The sequence below is a fragment of the Drosophila arizonae genome, chromosome 2 (genome assembly GCF_054131065.1).
Source record: "Drosophila arizonae isolate 15081-1271.41 chromosome 2, UAZ_ARI_1.0, whole genome shotgun sequence".
Lineage (NCBI taxonomy): Eukaryota > Metazoa > Arthropoda > Insecta > Diptera > Drosophilidae > Drosophila > Drosophila arizonae.
In genome coordinates this window covers 27952428-27970966 of record NC_142922.1, presented here as the reverse complement: position 1 = coordinate 27970966, position 18539 = coordinate 27952428, and the positions used below count along the sequence as shown (strand labels likewise).

Genomic DNA, 18539 nt, shown 5'->3' with positions numbered 1-18539 from the left:
GGCGGTCAATCAGCCGGCAGTCGTCAACTATTCAGTCATAATCACTTTAATTACTAATTAGTAAAACTGTCTTCATTATTCAAATAGTCAGCACACTCGTTTAATGATTATGTCAGTTAATCAGTTGTTCAATCTATCACCTAGACCTTAGATGTCAATGAATGCCTCATTTAGTGCCTCTATAAGCATCTCAATCTATGTGTAGGCGGTAACTCACTCGGTCCGCCAATTAGTTATTCTTTGAATTTTGTATTTAACCAGCCAATACGCCAATCAGTTAGTCAATCGGGCAGTCTCTTTATCAGTACATCAATAAGTCTCTCTGTCGGTATATCAATCATTGGATATTTTATTCAGTCACACAATCAACCAGTCAGCTGTTTAATAAGTTTCTTACTCAGCAGCTGCAGTCAGTCTCTCAGTCAATCAGCCAGTCAGACTTCACTCTCCGCTATCTGGTCATAATCAGTTAGACAATCAATTTACTTACCGGTCACTCATTTAGCCACTCTCTTCACTATGAAAGCTTTTCTTTCACCAGTTGTTCTGTGAGCCTTCAAGCTCAGTCTCTCAGTCAGGATTGATTGAACTGATTGGCGATCACTTTTTCAGTAAGTCTTATAATCAACCTGTCAGTAAGTCATTCAGTTTGCTTTGTCTGTCAATCGGCTAAGCAATCACCTTGGCTTTCCACTCAAATGAATTAAGAAAATTAATTGATAGTCAGTCAGTCAATCAGACATAAAGTCAGTCAGTTAGTCAGTCGAAAAATCATAAAATAAACCTGTCAATCAATCAATCCGAATCTTTAAAACCTTCAGTTCTTTGTTTGTCTCACTCAATCATTCAATCAGTCATTCGGTCAGCGCACATACGCATTCTAGGAGCAGTTGAATAAACTTTATTATTTTTAGCTCCGCATGAGTCATAATATTTTTTTTTTTTTTTTTTTTTTATCATTAATGAAGTCTTGAATTTACTGTGCTCATATATTTATTTTCAAGTCAGCAAGCATATAATTTTTTATATTTTAAATTGGCGTGGCCTGTCCGAGCTGGATAATGCGGCTATTAAACTGATTTCCAGCAAATGTGGGCGCACTCGCAATAAATGGTCAAGCATGATGAAGAAGAAGGAGATGAACCAAACCACATAAAAAGCGACTTTCCGCAAAAATTCGAGCGAAATGGCAGCACCTGCACTGCGTCAACTGAGCCCATAATTTGCTCGGCTTGGCAATGTGTGTGTGTTCATGTGTGTGTGCGTGGCGATTTCTATGATGTGGTCAACGTTTAAGCAGCATATCCACGCCCCTAGCCACACACGCACACACATACACACACACATGCAAAATAATTGTGGAGCTTAATAGCGAGCACTCGCAAGAGCGTCGCATTTTCATGACGTCCCATCCGCTGAGCTGTCATAAAAACGCTTTGTTATGAGTTCGCGTGTTTGTGTGTATGCTAGAGTAAGTGTGTGTGTGTGTGTATGTGCTCAGACAATAAAGCGGTTTATGTTCTAATTCTATTAGCTCGAAAACCGTGTAGCAATTACGCCAGACAACAGCAGCAACAACAACAAAAACAAGTGACAGTTACAAACACTCACGCATCCATGTGGATTTAATTCACGTGACATGGCTCATATATGTATACATAAATAGCGTTATTCTTAAACATAAACCCGGTCAATGCGGCTCAACGTTTTATGGCCAAGTCCAGCGTTATTAAGTTCAATAAAATTTGTGCGCTTCCACAAGTAAATTGATAAAAAGTGCACAGCAAAGGGAAATTTGAGCTTAAGTTGAATTGAACTAAGTTCCCCTGGGATGAAGACCAATTTATAAAAGCGGAATAGCTATTTAGGAGCGAAGCTAAACTGAATTGCATGGTTTTAATCTCGCTGCTATCAAGAAATGAAGATTAAAAACAATTGGCAGAAAAGTTTCATTGCTTTGCAATTTGATATATGAAATAAATTTTCAAAAATATATGAAACTTTCTGAAATGGCAAATAAAATATTTGTGAGTTTAAAATTGCTAAGCTAAGTTGGAAAATTTGCATCTTTGTTTTTTTTTTTTTTTACTTGCATCATAACTCAATTCTGTTTTAACAGAAAAGAAACATTGTAATATGAGATTTTTTTTTTGTTTCTTGTTTTCTTTTTTTTTTTTTTTTTTTTTGTTCACGCTAGCTTTAATAAAAAATGGCAACTTTCTTTCATATTTTCACTTTGATTTAAACATACGTCGGACTAAAGTCATGTGTTTTTCTTAGTTTCCATTATATTTTTTGTCCTTTTTTTTGTAGTATTCCATTAACCCAGTGAGATTGTATTTCTTTGTTTTCCTCTATTTTTTGCTATGGCATACTCAAGTGCTTGCTAACAAAGTTAGCACAAGATTACTAATACGCACCATTGTACGTGACTTTTTGCTGTCAGCTAAATCAAGTTTCATAATGTGCCACACAGCAGGGGTTGCTGCTAGGAGGGGGGTAGATAAAAGCACACAAACTTAGACCGAGTGAGAGACAGAGAGAGTGTGAGAGAGACATGATAGAGTGCGGGAGAGAGACGATAGGAGTGTGTGTATTGAGGAGCTGCTTAGTTGTGCATGAAATACCTGCAGCAAGTTCTGCTAATTGTGCGGCATACGTTGATAACAGATATTGCCACAGAATGGACTCAGTCCGCAGGCAGGACTCGAAGCAAGCAAAAAGCACTGAGTATGTCTCATCGTCGCAAGTTTGCAGCATAATTAAGACTCGAAACGCCCCCAGGCTGGATGCCTAATAGCATTTGCATGTGTGGCACGCATGGCAACAGCAGCCCCAACAACAACAACAACAACATCATTGGCTCTTGCAAAGGACATTACCTGACCAACGACCGAGTTGACAATGTGGAGCAGGTGGTGCTGGTGGTGCAGCCTCCACTTAGTCATTTAATCAACCAACCAAAGCTGTTGTCGCTGCGCATTTCAATCAGCAGCCAAAATTTAAATATTAGCCTCAGCTGCCGCATATTTAGGTGTAAGCGTAAATAAGTGTATAAATATTTAATTATCTGCGAGTTTCGCATGAGCTTAGCAGCTGCTTTGCTTATATACGTGACATATATGAGAATCAAAGCTCGAATGCAAATTCTCAGGGCAGCAGTTGTGCCTGACGGAGCCATTAGAATAAAAATGTTGTCTAATCCATATTTAAAAAATTCCTTTTGCTGCGGTATTCTAGTAGGATTTGAATTACATACAGCTGGATATGGAAGATCTACCCACATATCATCATTTTGTTGCTGTTTGCCTTATCATAAATGTGGTTAAGATGATGCTGCTTTTTATGTCGGGTTTTCATATTCAGCTGATATTCAATTTGAAGACTTAGTAGCCAAATAATATATATAAAATCTGATGTTTGATGATTTTTTAAGTAAGTACTTTTAATTGTAATTCAATTTTAACCGAACTGAAACTTTATTAGCCTTACTCGATGAGAGTAATACTCAGACATACAAAGTTAATTTCCTATATAACGGTCATAAATAATTATGAAAAATATATCAATAGACTATTAGTTCCATTTTAGCTGAAAACTCAGCGCTGTCCAAGAATAAATGTTTTTAGTAACAATTAATCTGAAAATTCGTAACTGTTTGAGTTTCGTATCTAATTTTTTTTTTTTTTTTTTTTTTTTTTTTTTTGTGGTGCTTAATACTTGACTCCCCTATCAATCAGCTCTCATAGTGCATTAATATTTCATACATACATATATCTACACGCATACTATAGCTGTTCTTTGCCACAACTTGAAGAGCAGTAAAAGTTTGTAAGCTGCTTATCGATCTCGCGTGACATATTGCTGGCAGGCAAGTGCAGATTGGGGCGAAAGTTGCTTAATTTTCAGTCAGTTAAATAGATCAAATGGCATAAAATGTTTGCTCAGATATTGCCAGTTTATGAGCTGTTCGGATTAGCATAAAATGTGGTTCATTAATTGGTATCCAAATGCAATCAAAATAACTAATCGCAGCTGAGTACATCAAATGGTGATAACAAAGGATAGCGCAAGCCAAACACATTTACATGCAACTTAAATATTCAATTATGTGAGGCAATATGTACATATGAGTATGTGTGTGTGTGATTGTGTGTTCATAAATACTTAAGGATGTATGTATGCACGTGGATGAATTATTACAATGGCTATATGCAAGGACTTGAAGTCATCTGCGTGATGTTGGTTAGTGGCGAAAAAGCTGCAGTGTAATGGAAATGAATCTTCTACAAAGGTAACATGGTCAGAAGCTGCATAAGCAATGCCCAAGCGCTGCTGTTCGTTGTATGTCCTTCGGAGCACAGGTGCTCTTCGGGGCGTGGCCGGGCGAACCACAGGCGGGCGGCCTCATTAGCCGCAACTGAAATAGCAGGCGAAGCAACCGCAATGCATTATAAATTTAGCTGCTTCAGCACACACACATACAAAGAGAGATGGGCTTAGATGTGTCTGTGTGTGTGTGTGTGTGTGCAGAAGCCGTTGTCTCGCTTATTCAATTATTCAATAATAATAAATGATATAACGTATCTATATAATGGAATAACCAAGTGTCTATGTGGTCCCAAGTGCAAAAAGCTTTCTTTCTCCTCACCCAATCAGCAAAGCAAATATTGAGTAAGTTCTATTAACATGCGAAATATATAAGTGTATGCATATGCATATATGTATATCTATATATGTGCACATCAAAATGTGTATAGATTTAGCACTCATTGCCTGAGTGTGTGTAAAGCATATATGAACAATGATGCCTATCAGGGAATATAAATACACTATAACTGATAACATTTCAATTCGTTATTATATAAATTGTATAGCATCAATTTGAGCTACTAAAATTGTAATTATAATTGAATTAAATTGAATTAAATATTTTCGCAGTTTTTTTTCTTCTTTTTTTTGTAACTTTCATTAAATTTAATATTAAAATTCTTAATATTAATTTGATGCTATATAAAATAATAAAAGTATTTATAAATAATTATGAAAGTATTGATGATACAATAATAACCTTATAGAATTTCTGCCTCTATATCTCCTTCTCTATTTTTGGTAACTCTTTTTAGAAACACCAGTTTTAAATTTTGCAGAATAATATAGTTAAAATAATATTTATTGTCCAAATTTGTTCTAAATTTGTTCTCATAGCGAAATTTTATTTTAACTTAATTTAAATATGTATTATTTAACATTAAATAATATTAATAAATTTTGTAAATGATATTAAAAAATAATTTAAATGATATTTTAAAAAATTATTTAATAATAAATAGATTATATTAAATATTAATATATTATATTTAGTTTATATTAAATTTTGCGTCTAAAAATAGTGTTTCAATTTTAATTTAATTTATTACCGGGCCAACAATTAAATTAATATTTTGCTGTATTGTCTAATTTTGCTTTGAAAGTAACAATATTTAGTTTTCATTGAGTTTCGTTTCTCAGCCAATAAACTTTCAAGTGAAATCTTAAGATTTATTGTTGAGAATGCTCTTAGCTAAGCATAACTGAAGTACTTAAGTGTAATTAACCACTCACCTTCGGCTTGCTATGAGTGATTGGAAAGAAGCGAGCAATTTCCAAGGAATGTAACGAACTTCTATGGCAGGAAGAATGCCAAGTCGCCTAGAGTGTAAATAAGTGTGTGTGTACACACTTGATACGCACCAAGTGCGTAGCATTTCCAGAGCCAAACAAAAGGCGCCAGCAAACCACAGAACGCTGGCAGCAGCAGCAGCAGTAGGAGCAGCAGCAGCAGCACTAGTAGTAGTAGCAGTAGCAAAAGCAGTATTTGTGGTTTTGAAATTTTGCATTATCTAATGCGAATATTCTTGGCAAAGTCCTTTTGTGAATTTGCTTTTGAATGGTTAGTGGAGCGGGCATCAAATGCCATGCATGCATGAAATGTGGCTGCTGCTGGATGCATTTTATGTTGACCGACTAATTTGCATTTGGCTACTGCAGCTGCTGGCAGCAGTATCTATGCAGCTGATAAGTTCTTGTGGCCAACAGTGCCGGCACACTACTTCTTCCGTCTCTTCGAATTAATTAAATGCATGTGCCGGAATCAAAAGTACCTTTAATATACCTGCAGCTATTCATCAAACGTACCTGCAAATAGAAGAAGAAATAGAAGAAATAATAAATTAAATTTTGAGTTTAATACGAATAATAACTTTACACACAATCTCTGTCTTTACGGGGCATGGCGAACCGCAAATCTGTAGTCAAGTGTTGCCACATAAAGCAAACGCTAAGTATGACAAACTTTTGTACATTTTGCAGCACTAATAGCGCGGTCAACGAGTCGTATAATTAATGTGCTGCCAGCCAGACACAAAGGCAAAAACTGAAACCAAAGTCAAAATGGCGCTTGTCACTTGTTTTAACTGCACAGCTAGCGCGTTACGCACACACACACACACACATTTACCCCTCCCCCCCATCTCTCTCTCTCTAAATAGTTGCAGTTTTGTGGGCGTGGCAGTCAGTCTATCTGGCTCGGTCGCACTCTGTTGGTTGAGTCATTAAGCGAATGGGAAGCCCGAAAAAGCGCCGCCAGAATTCATCGCAGCACATAAAACGCACCACAGCTAAAGTAACCAAGTATTTGTGTGTGTGTGTAAGTGTGTAAGTGTGTGTGGCAGTCTGTTTCTTAAATTGGCTAATAAACCTGACAGCTGCCGCTGCTGGGTTGCTGGGCTACTGGGCTGCTTAGCAGGCGGGCAGCAGTTGTGGGCGTGATATGTTGAAATGCCTGCGGCTTCATTAAGCGCGCATAACATAAACACATGAAACGCTTCCCGTACTCAGAGCCAGGCCCATCGTTTAGATCGGACCGTTAAATCTTTACAGCTTTTGGCGACGGTTACAGTGTGAAAATTATGAAAAAAAAGTCAAATATTTTCCGAATAGCAATTAAGTTATCTGGCAAACCTAATTATATGAAAATCAGCCAATGAACAATTTAAAGAGAAAGAACAAAAATAATATTATTACAAACGTCAAATGCAGAATATTAATATGCTATCTAAGCTATTGAGTCTTCAATAATCGAATACAATTCAAGAAGTCTATAGAAATATTTTCGTGAGTAACAATTTAAACACAGAAGTATTATGTACTTAACAAGAAAATTAAATTCATATTGAATACAATTGCTTTTTATTTCGATGGACTATAAATATAATAATTAATATATAAAAAAAAAAAAAATGAATATGAATACCAAAAAAAAAAAAAAACAAGTAAGAAAGCTCCAGTCGAGACTGCTCGACTAGGAGATACCCTGAACCCTCCAAGCTGATATTCTAATCATTCTGCACTTCTTTTATGCACACATACATACAGATGCATCCACACGCACGCATAAGCCTGCGCTCTGCTAACTGCGCAGTAAGCAGCGACTGCGCTTGGGCTGCGCTGCAGTGTGGGCAATATTATGAGAATTTATTTGTTAAATAATTTCTTTTGTAGACATACGATCTTAATGAAACTTTTAGAGCGTAATCATATGGTGAATATGTGTGTATATTCCAAAGCTCAAGTCTCTAGTATTTGAAATACGCTTTTTACAAAAGTGAGGGTGAGGGGGTGAATTTAAGGGTGGGGGGTAAATTTTAACAAAAACCGAAATTGTATAAATTGCATATAAGCATACATTAAAAATTTGGAGACTCTAGCAATAAGGGTGTAGAAGATATAATTTTATAACTGGTTTTCGATAAGGTTTTTTATCGATAAAAAAAGATCGGGATGAGTTATCGATTTTTAATGATAAACTTGATATGCGCGCTGTAATTACGGACATTTTAAAAAAAATTTGAAGTCTCTAGCTCTTATATCTTCTGAAATCGACGCGTTCATACATACGGACGGACGGACGGACGGACGGACGGACAGACGGACGGACGGACGGACAGACAGACGGACAGGGCCAAATCAACTCAGCTCGTCGCCCTGATCAAGAATATATATACTTTGTGGGGTCTGCCACGCCTCCTTCTGCCTGTTACATACTTTTAACAAAACCATTATACCCTGATTTCCCATTTTCAATGGGTTCAGGGTATAAAAATAATAATAATAATAACGGATAGAAGAAAAATCTTGCTTGAAATCTACTAAAATTTCAGATTACACTAATCTATCTAATCTAATTTAATCATCTATGAAATTCTATGTTTCCAAAAACTACATATAAAAATATTCTGTGGGCGGCTTCTATAGTCTAACCTATATATTCCGATAATTTGTATTTAGATAGATTTCGATTTATATTTAAATAAGAAAAAAAGACTCAAAAAAGCTTTTCATAATTATTGAAAAGATAAAAGTAATAAATATAAATAAATAAAAAATAATAAATAAAATAAAAAGGGATACAGAATTATTTAAGTTAGAAAAATGAATAAAAACTCACAAAAAAATACAGATTGTTGCAGGCCATTATAAGATTTCACGGACTAGCACTTTGGTTAAACATCGATAGATACACATCTATCGAAAGTTAATAATATTTCTGTCGGTACTTGTCGTGAGTGCCATAATGAGTAATGACAGATGAAAAAAAAAAAAGAAAAATATCGGCAGAGCTGAGTTTAGATTCGAAAAGATAAAACGTGTGGAAAAAATTAAAACGAAATAAAATTAAGAAATAAAAGCCTCCTACAATATATGAATGAATTAATAAATATCAACTCAACCACGGCTTGAGTTTATTCCTTAATTAAATCCCACTTCTTACAAATTTTCTTTTTACAAATACTGAAATCTTAAATCAAATATATCTGGAAAGATGATTTTGCTCCCCTTTATAATATTACAAAAACCAATTTGTTCTCATAAATTTATTAAATCAAATCTATGAGTTTTCATATTCTCAGCTCGTTGTTGCTTTTGGCCTTCAGTCAAGTGATGCGAAAAGTGCATCTAATGAAAAATGTTTGATTTTAATTAAAGCAAAACTTGCGCTGCGCTCACAAAATCAATGAAGCTTTATTAAAAATAGTTTCAGAAAGGCAAATGAATTTAATATAACACAGTTTATTTATCAATTAAATGGCGCTCAACAGGCACTGATACGAGCCATATTTATGGCCCAGCTAAGCACGTTCTTAATTAAAATGTGTGTCGGGCGTTTCATATGAAATGAAATTAGTGAAAAGTGAGCGCATAAAACTAAATTCGCAGTGCTGATTAAGGAATTGGGTTCTTGAGCGGCACGAAGGACATAACTTTGTTGCGGTTTAGTGCTGCTGCGAGATGGCGAATGGATTGTATCATAAAATGGGACCCACTTCTGTTTGGGCCCTGTCTGCTTTGTTTTATTGGAGGTCCCCTTTGCTTTTTTGTTGGACCGGGCTAAGGGGCTTATTGCGAAAGTTTCCGTTTCTGCAGCAAGTAGTGCGTAAAATTTCATTGCGATATGCACAAGTTGTGCAATAAATTTCCAAAATTATTGTTCACATTGAAGCGCAAATATTTTATGTCGATATCGATGGCCGAGTGTGTGTGCGAGTGCGAGTGTGTGCGTGTGTGCCATGGCCATGGCCCGCTTAGCTGCACGCATGTCGCAATTTTAGGCGCGTTGCCCAATGTACCATACACATACATATCCTTTTGTATATCCTTTGTTGTTAGTTATTGTTGTTTTTATGACTTTATGCTGGTTGAGACTAAGCTCGCATTGAGCCATATTTGTTTTGGCAGCAGCCCTGACAGCTGCGCTTCAATGTTTTATTACGGGCAGCCGGGCTGCAGCACGACGTACGACGTATAAACGGAAACTAGAAAGTATATATACACATATATATGTTTTTTATTATTTCATAGATTTATGACAGTTGCTGAAGCGAGAAAGGAGAAGAGGGCTAATAACGAGCTTTATATGAGTTACAGTCTAATTATTCCATTTCTTTAGCTTTAACTACATCTGTATGTAAATTTCCATTAATTTATATATTTTTCCCGTATCATAATAATCATAAGTTTCTCAGTATATTACTGTTATTGTTTTGCCGTTAAATTTGTATGGAAACTGAAGGGGCATAACTTAAATTTCAACTGATGTGGCAATCGAATTAAAATTAAAATTGTGTATAGGAAGGATACTTTTAAAAGTTGCAAAGCTCATACTCATAAATAATAAATTGATGTAATGTTCATTTCTCATTTGAACTGAAAACAGAGCTGAATGCACAGCGAAATACTCGCATAGTTGACAACAAATTTTCCCAATTAAAATCAAAGTTGATGTCTGAAACGACATTCTCTGAAGGCAAAGGCACGCATTCGTCTTGCTGCTCGCTTTAATTAGCTTTAATATTTAAATCAGGGAAATTCATATGTAGTTTGATAACTAAAATCAGCAACAGTTCGCAGACGAAACTAATTAGTTTCGCTTAACTCATTAACTGTGCAAAAACTTGACACAACGCCTCGGCAACTTTTGCCTACGACTGTGCTAGCTGTTGAGAAATGCAGAGAGGGAGAGCGAGAGAGAGAGAGAGAGAGAGAGACAGATATACAGTGGCACACACAACATTTGCTAATTTGCAATTAATTAGACATCATTTGCATTACCACTTGACAGCCATAAACTTGGTCTCAGGCAGGCCAACGCGCAGCTGACAAGTTGGCAGCCAACTTTGACATAACGGAATTGCAACTTCCACGCGCCACACTCATAACTGCACAAGTGTGACTGTGTGCGAGTGTCTGACTGTGTGTGTGTGTTTGTTTGCTTGTGTGGCAACAGATACAAGGTGCGGGTCAACTAGTTGCTGCTGCTGCTGCCCGCAGCTGCAAGTGGAAGTGCTTCAAACGCATCATTGCGTTTCTTAATTGATGTTAATTGTTTGTGTGCGGCACCGGGCACGAGGCAGGTGTACGGCGGGCACAGGTGTGCGGGCGTGTGCGTGCCATTTCTGCATGCTCGTCCTGCGCTGATTGTTCAGATTTACGACTGACCAAAATTAAATAAACCTAATTGGTTGCTCGCTGAAGCAGCGCTCCGAATTATGCTGCACAAAATGAAGCCGAGCCTGGGTGTGACTGTTGGTTTTGTTGAGCGCTCTTATCGGATTTACGCTGCTGCTATTCAGATTCACATTTTTTTTTGTATTTCATTTTCCACGAAAACATTTTACACGCACACAGAGCACATGCACAATAATGGTCGGGCCATACTGACTGACCAATGCTCTGTGATATGTAGGTCGGAAACGTGGCTCTCGTCTAGAATTTCTTAGTTGTTTTATTGGAAGCAGAAATTTTAAAAGTTTTAAGCCAAAATATTTTGAAAACTAATTTTTTAGACTTTTTAATTAATGCAGTATTGAGTCTAGTTCTTTTTGTGAGGTGAGAATTGTATTCTATATTTATTGCAAAGAATATCGGTAGACTCTTAAATTATTATTTTAATACCTTGAACACATTAAAGATGGGAAATCATTGTCAATTAACTTATATAATTATAAAATATATTTTTTATTGAATTTGGTGACTTCTTTTGGGATCAATAGATCCTTGTTGCTCTGTACCTTATAGCTGACTTCTAGTAAACAACAAGATAGGATTTTAAGTTCATCAAATAAAGTAGAGTCCGATTATAATGACTCACAAGGGTCTGTCGTTATACCCGGAAGACGCTATAGCCATATAAGTTATCTCATAAATTATTTGATTAGGGAGCAGATTTTTCGACTCAAAATCCGTCAGGACGCTATAAGCGGAGTCGTTATAACCGGATTCTACTGTATTTTACTTAGCCTATGCTATATGTTTTGTGTGCTCGTAATTTTGTATGACTTAGCAAATAATTTAATTATTTTACTTTTAGATTGAGTTGTCTAAAAGCCAGACAAAAACTAATCAATTCATCAAAAAATAAACAAGAAAATAATAATATTAGATTGTGCTTTTGAAACTATAGATAAGACATCAAGGCAATGTCACATAAAAATATTTATGAAAGCCTGGACTTGACATGTTATTCTCTAAGTTTTGGAAGACAATATATTAACTGAGATTTTGAAACACATTGAAAATCTCGGCTTGGGGTGGTTAGCTAGGGAGGACCTTATTCACAATAATCTGATATATATATATATTAATTTATTTTTCTATAGTCCCACTCAAACGACACATTGGCTTAAACCAATATATGCCTTCTTTCAATTGCGAATAGAGTACATCCGATGCAAAGCCTAACACCCCTAACACCCACATACACATGCTCACACATACACGCACACAGTGTGCGCACAAGGGGCTACAAATTTTTGCGTATTTGTATTTCATTTTATTTAATTTTCTGATATTTGAGCAAAACCCTTTGGTATGAGCTACCAAATCCAGAGCAATTGTTTTTTTTTATGTGTATGTATGTGTGTGTGTTTTTTTATTTTGTTTATGTATTAAATGTGTGGGAGTGTGCATGTGTGCTTATGCGTGTGTGTGGGTCTGTGTTCATGCTGTATTCAAATAAGTAACGACGAGCACACGTCGAGCAGCAAATTTATGTTGTTTCAATAACAATTTGAGCTGAATAACAACTGAAACAACAACAGAGAGCAACAACATCAGCAACAGCAACAGCAACAACAACAATTGCACACAGATACAAGCACAATAAAACGGCATGTTGAGTATATTAAATTGCCATTTATTTGATTTTTGTTGTTCGCTTCTTGTTTCTTTTCTCGACTTTTTGTTTTTCATTTTTGCAGCATATTTTTGGGCGCATTTAAATAATGTTTGCTTGGATTTTTATGGCTGCCTTTGGCTGTATTTGTTACTGTGTGCATGAGTGTGTGTATCTGTGTGTGAATTGGGTTTATTTTTGGGTTAAAGTGTCGCCGGGATTTCTAATTGTGTGGCCTGGGCAATGCTTTGCGAGGGATTTTGGAAGCGTGCCAAGGACGAGTAAAAGCTCTTAGCATACTTATCGCCACAACGAATGTCGAAAATAGGCTAGAAAAGCCCTGAAGCGTTGAGCTGGCAGCATCACGAAAAAAAAATGGGAGAAGAGAATAGAAAAATAAAAAATAAATATATATAGGCTCACGATTGGGAGATTATGTAAAAGATATGCGTATACATAAAGAAGGTATAGATGGGATGCGTATATTTGAATATATAAAGTAAGCAGGATTCGTGGAGAAGAAAACACGTCTGGCTTGGCTGGTAGATTTCGGGCTTAGACTTGAAAAGTTGTTTGTGAAGATATATCTGTTTATAATATAGAGTTAACATGCTAGTTGCTTGAAAAATCTCTTATAAAATCTTGTTAAACTTAAATCACACGCTCTTTATAGACTTCCCAGTCTCTTGGCTGCCCTCAATCGTTGTTAAAAATTCATTTTTAAGGCCGTCGCAACAGCCGAAAGTGATTGGAAATGTGCGCTGTAAAAGCAGAAATGCTCTGCACATGATTTTTTAATGGGCTGGCGAAAAATAATTTGTGCTCGTGTTGCGTTCACCTTTTGGGTCAACCGGAATAGAAGCGGCATTGACTTTTATGTTGGCTATAAAAAGGATTTTAATGCGTTTTATGCTCAGCGCCAAAGTCAACAAGCCAGCCGCACGCTTGACCACAAGTCCCCATGCCCCCAAGCGAATGGAAACATAAATCCACGCAAAAAGCCAAAAGTAGCGCTCGGCCAAACCGGAAATATGCGTGAGTGGCCAGCAAATGTGGGCAGGAAGTGCGTGGGCTGGCTAAGTGAAAGGCAGCTGACTGCGAACATCTTGCCATTTTCCGTCCCCCATCCACCTTCCACCTTCCACCTTCCACCATCTACCATCTTTTCATTGCATGTCGATATCTAGCTGTCAAGGGCACAGTCAAATGAGCTGGCATTTATCATGGCTACTAACAAACCGACGCGTCCTGCCCATTTGCCAAACTCCAGGCAGCCAGAGCTCAGCTACTACGTGCGTGTCCTTTCCGTCTGCGGTTATCCACGACGAATCTTTCGGCTCCGGCTGCTGCTGTTTACCTTTTTAGCCAGCGCAGATCCTACGGAGCAATCAATTTGTTTTTATTGAAATTTTCTGCTTGCGAACGAACAACACTCATTCGCACCAGCATATTGTCAATGCGAACAGGGGACATTCGTTTCGAGTGCAGACATGACATGCCGCACAGCGGGTGCCACACGGCGTATGAGTGACGCATGGCCCAACATTTGTTATGGCTCACGATCTATCGCTCTATGTCTCAACTGCTTTTCTTTTGCCTTTTATTACCTGTTTCCTGTTGTTGGCCCAAAGCAATTGCCATGTCTGACGGCCTGTCAAAATTTATGCTGTAAAATGTTGGAGCTCGTGCAAAACTAACATCAAGTATTCGTCCCGTGCGCCACAAAGTGTGGGCGTGGATGGATGTGGGCTTGTCTATGGGGGTGTGTGTGGGTGTGTGTTGTGTTTGGCTACCGCTCATTGTTTGCTTTGTACGCTTTGCTCGCTTCCATTTTTTTTCCAGCTGATTTCTATCGCACTTTGGGCTCCTTTTCAAAGTTTTTGGCATTTTACATGTGCTAACCAAAGAACGTCCGTAGTGCTGCTTTTGCGGTCGGTGAGTCTCTGCTCTATATCCTGCTGTTATCCCTAGGGCATTCGTAACACCACCCACACTCAAACCCACATCCACTCACTCGCACACCTACACATGCCCTGGCATGTTTTAGCTGGTACTTGCTATCGGCAGATGCCTGCACGCACTGACCGCAAACACATTCAGAATTAATGAAGCCTGGACTAGGCAGGGGGCCAGAGCTGTGCTTTTAATACACATTGATATCCTAAAGGACTTATGGGATATTTATCTTATTTCTGGTTCATTATGCAGAGACTTTAAAGCCAAATAGAATTTCAATATATATTAAAGATTAATAGACAACGAGGCCTACGATGTGAGCAAAGGCGATGAAATGATTTATTTTCGATATTTATATAGGATCAAAAATTCCTATTTAAATTACATTGATCCAAAACATTGATTAATATAATTTTTTTCTTTTTTATATTTGCTGAAAATTAATGTTTATAAAAAACTGTTTATTTATTTTTTAAAGTTTAATATATTAGTGTTTTTTTTTTTTTATAATAAATATATATAATTAAAAGAAATATACTTAATAGATATATATAATAATTACTAATTTATCAGTGAATATTTTATTTTTGAAATAAATATATTTTAGAGCATTTTTTAGTATCTGTAATATATATATATTTTTTTTATTAATATTATTATTATTATTGTTTAGTATATAATATATGTATAAATAATATTTATATATTTTTTTTATAAATATGTGAATATTAAATATACATTATTTAATTTTCAATCATATTTTCCTTATATTTTTATTTTACAAAAATACATATTTTCATATTTATAAATACTTTCAAGTAATTATTCGCACAAAGAATGGTATTTTATTTTATTAAAGTTACATTTTTAATGCTCATGCTTGACCCAGCTGCAAAGGCTCTGAGCACATTTTGAAAGGAAGCAAATGGCGAAAGTCTTGCCTCCATTCAATTTACCACTTACATAATTACTATGTGGCATAAGCACGCCTCTCTGGGGTACGCCCACGTTTATCAAGTTGCCACCCGCTGCGCTCAAAGATACAAAAGGCAAAAAGTTGTGTTGGCCTTAAATATTGTTGTTAAGGGTCGCATTTATATTATATGTATGTATGAGTATGTATGTGTGTGGGTATATGTATATATAAATATGTATTTCGCTTTTTTCGGTGGTTTCGCTTGCAATTATTATAAAATGGCGCTGAGCAAGGACGCGCAGCTGGCAAGGACTCGTGACGCCATTCGCGCTCCTTGGAGACTCATTTTCAAGTGCTGGGCCGTTTGGAACAATTTCTCAAGTGGGTCAGCACGAGCCCACAGAGCGGCAGCAGTGGCAAAGCGAAGGTTCAAGGATTCTATTGTTGCACAAAATGTAATTGAATGCAATGAAATTACGGCTAAGGCACAACGCACTAACAACCGAAGCCGGAGCAGCAGAACGACTACGTTTCTGTGCCGCATTTAATTGCGTGTATTGTGTGTGTGTGTGTGTCCTGTGCCTGGAATTGGAATTGCTGTTGGACTGCAAAGGTATTCGAGGCAAACTCTTGCTTATCTCTGTGAGACACTGCTTGAATGAAACTATTCGAATGAAACTATTCATAAAACTATTTATTTATGGCGTTGTTTTCAAAACGTTTTCAATTCATTTTTGAAATGGAAATAATATTTCATTATATTGGCTGAAGGCTCGTTAAGATTCCAAGATATACGTATTGAACAATGTTTGCTTTAAATATTGAGTAGACATTTTTTCTGTTTCGCTTTCGTCAATGAAATTCAATATTTTTTTATGTGTTGTACCCCAACTAAATTGTGATAGATATTATAAGCAGCTGATGCTGACCTTTTGTCGTATTCTCTCGCTTATAGGCATTTGCTGCACACTTCATTTTACAGCATTTGCCAGTCAACAAGCTTGTGCTGTGCTTGTTTTTCTATTTTACCAAAATGTTCCGCACATTTGCGTATTTTATTTCCTTTTGCTTTGCAGCACAAATGAAAACAACTGGGGGCAAACACATGCTACACACTCACTCATACACACTCACACACACACACAGGCATGTGCACACGGTGTATGCTTCGGCTTGTTTACAATTTTTACTTGTATTCTCTTCTTCTTTCCACAGCTTTGCACCCTGCCAACAACTTAATTCCCCCCGTCTGAAGTGGACAGGCAGAACTCAATCAACAGCTCGGGCTGACCCACATTTAACGATAAATTTGCCGACATCAAATAGTGCACAGCATCAGCCTATAAAACAGAAACAGACACCGAGCCAACAAGAGAAAGGCAGAGACGGAGAGAAAGAGAGAGAGAGAGAGGGAGTATGTGAGCGAGAGGCTTATATATTATTCAAGCTTATCACGACGGTTCCAGACCATTGCGTATTAAAAACATTTTTGTTACGCCAATAAAAACTCACAACGCAAATTTTGCATAATGTGTGCTATGGAAAAAAATGAAAGAGCCTACACGACTGCGAAATACCCTTTACTGCGAATTAAATAATCTTATATACAAAATAAATATTTGCAACATTTTAATTAGTGAAAGACTTTACCTCAGTTATGTATAAATATTGTATTATATATAAATAAAATTCATTCAACTATATCCAAGGACAGCTAAAATTATTTATATAGGTCTCAAAAGTTATATAAAAATTTATATATATTTTGTATATTTGTATATACATGTAAATATTTCTCAATACGCTTCAATAAAATCCTGTTATACCCCATTTACATTGCTTGAATGGACTCAAAACATAAAATAAAAAGAACTGAAAGCAAGAGCCCGATGCCAGCTCTTACTCTTGCTCCTCTCTTTTCTTGCTCTCTTCTCCTGGTGCTTCTTCATGCCTTTGTTGACATTTCCGTTTCGGGTAGGCAAACTAGGCAATGGGGTTACGAGCAGCAGCAGAGCGCCTAACTTGCTCGGACTCGCACTCGGACGTATTTTGTTTATAATGTTTTCCCATTTATGTAGCTGCTGTTGCCAGAGTTGTCGTTGCCGTAGCCGTCGCTAGAGTTGCCGCCGCCTGTGCAGCACTTGGCTTCATTTTTTTTTTTATTGCGCACCATTAAATGGGCAGAGGCTGTGGAGTGGCGGGTGCGGCTGCTGCTGCTGCTGTGCCCCACGGCGCGGCCATTTTGTGAGACAAAATGGCAGATGAAACAGCGGCAGCTGCAAAAACTATGCATATTGTTTGTCATTAACAAGGTCGGGCAGAGAAAAAAAATAAGGAAAAATACCAACAAAAAATACTAAACTCGCTTTGATGAAAGAAAGCTGTTACACGCTGCCTGTCAAGTGGCAGCAGTGCATGGGCTGCTAGGAGGAGGGCGGGCGAAGCAGTGGGCTGCGGGTCGCCAGCTGACATTAATTTTGTTTTCATAGCGCGCGCCTGACAATTCTTGTTCTGCAACCTCTTTCACATATGTCTGTCTCTTTGTCGTTTTCTCTTTCGTTTCTCTCTCTCTGCCACGCTCTTTGTGTGTGTGTCAAATGAAGACATTCAGCTGCACAGTTTTTTGCTGCCTTTCCTATTTACTCGTTGTTTTTTGATGGTTTTTGCGAGTGTTTCTTTTTGGGCATAGCGTTAGCTTGATTGACATGCCGTCTGCTTTCTGTGGCTCCTGCAGGCTCGCATGTCCTTTGCTGTTTGCTTCTGCTGACCGTGACACACACACACACACACATACACATACAAGCACAAAGGACAACAAGTGCAAAAACAAATTAGCCCCTCTCTGTCTCTGCCCCTCTCTCCCTCTTTCTCTCTCTCTGCGACTCTTTAATCCTTTGGCTGTTGATGCGTTTTTGACAATGAACATCAGCTGGCTGTCAGTTGGCTGCCTCTGAT

General features: G+C 37.2%; 1 protein-coding gene across 4 annotated transcripts in view; it reads right to left on the bottom strand.

The window, feature by feature from the left end:
- Nlg3 (Neuroligin 3) overlaps positions 1–18539 on the bottom strand; it is a 96650-nt gene that overhangs the window by 67932 nt on the left and 10179 nt on the right. The window contains exon 2 of one of the 4 annotated variants that reach the window (XM_089463153.1): positions 6144–6177. The exons of 2 other annotated variants lie outside the window; for them this stretch is intronic. The gene's annotated coding sequence lies outside the window, so the exon portion shown is untranslated. One more of the 4 variants, XM_089463154.1, reaches the window with a different exon arrangement.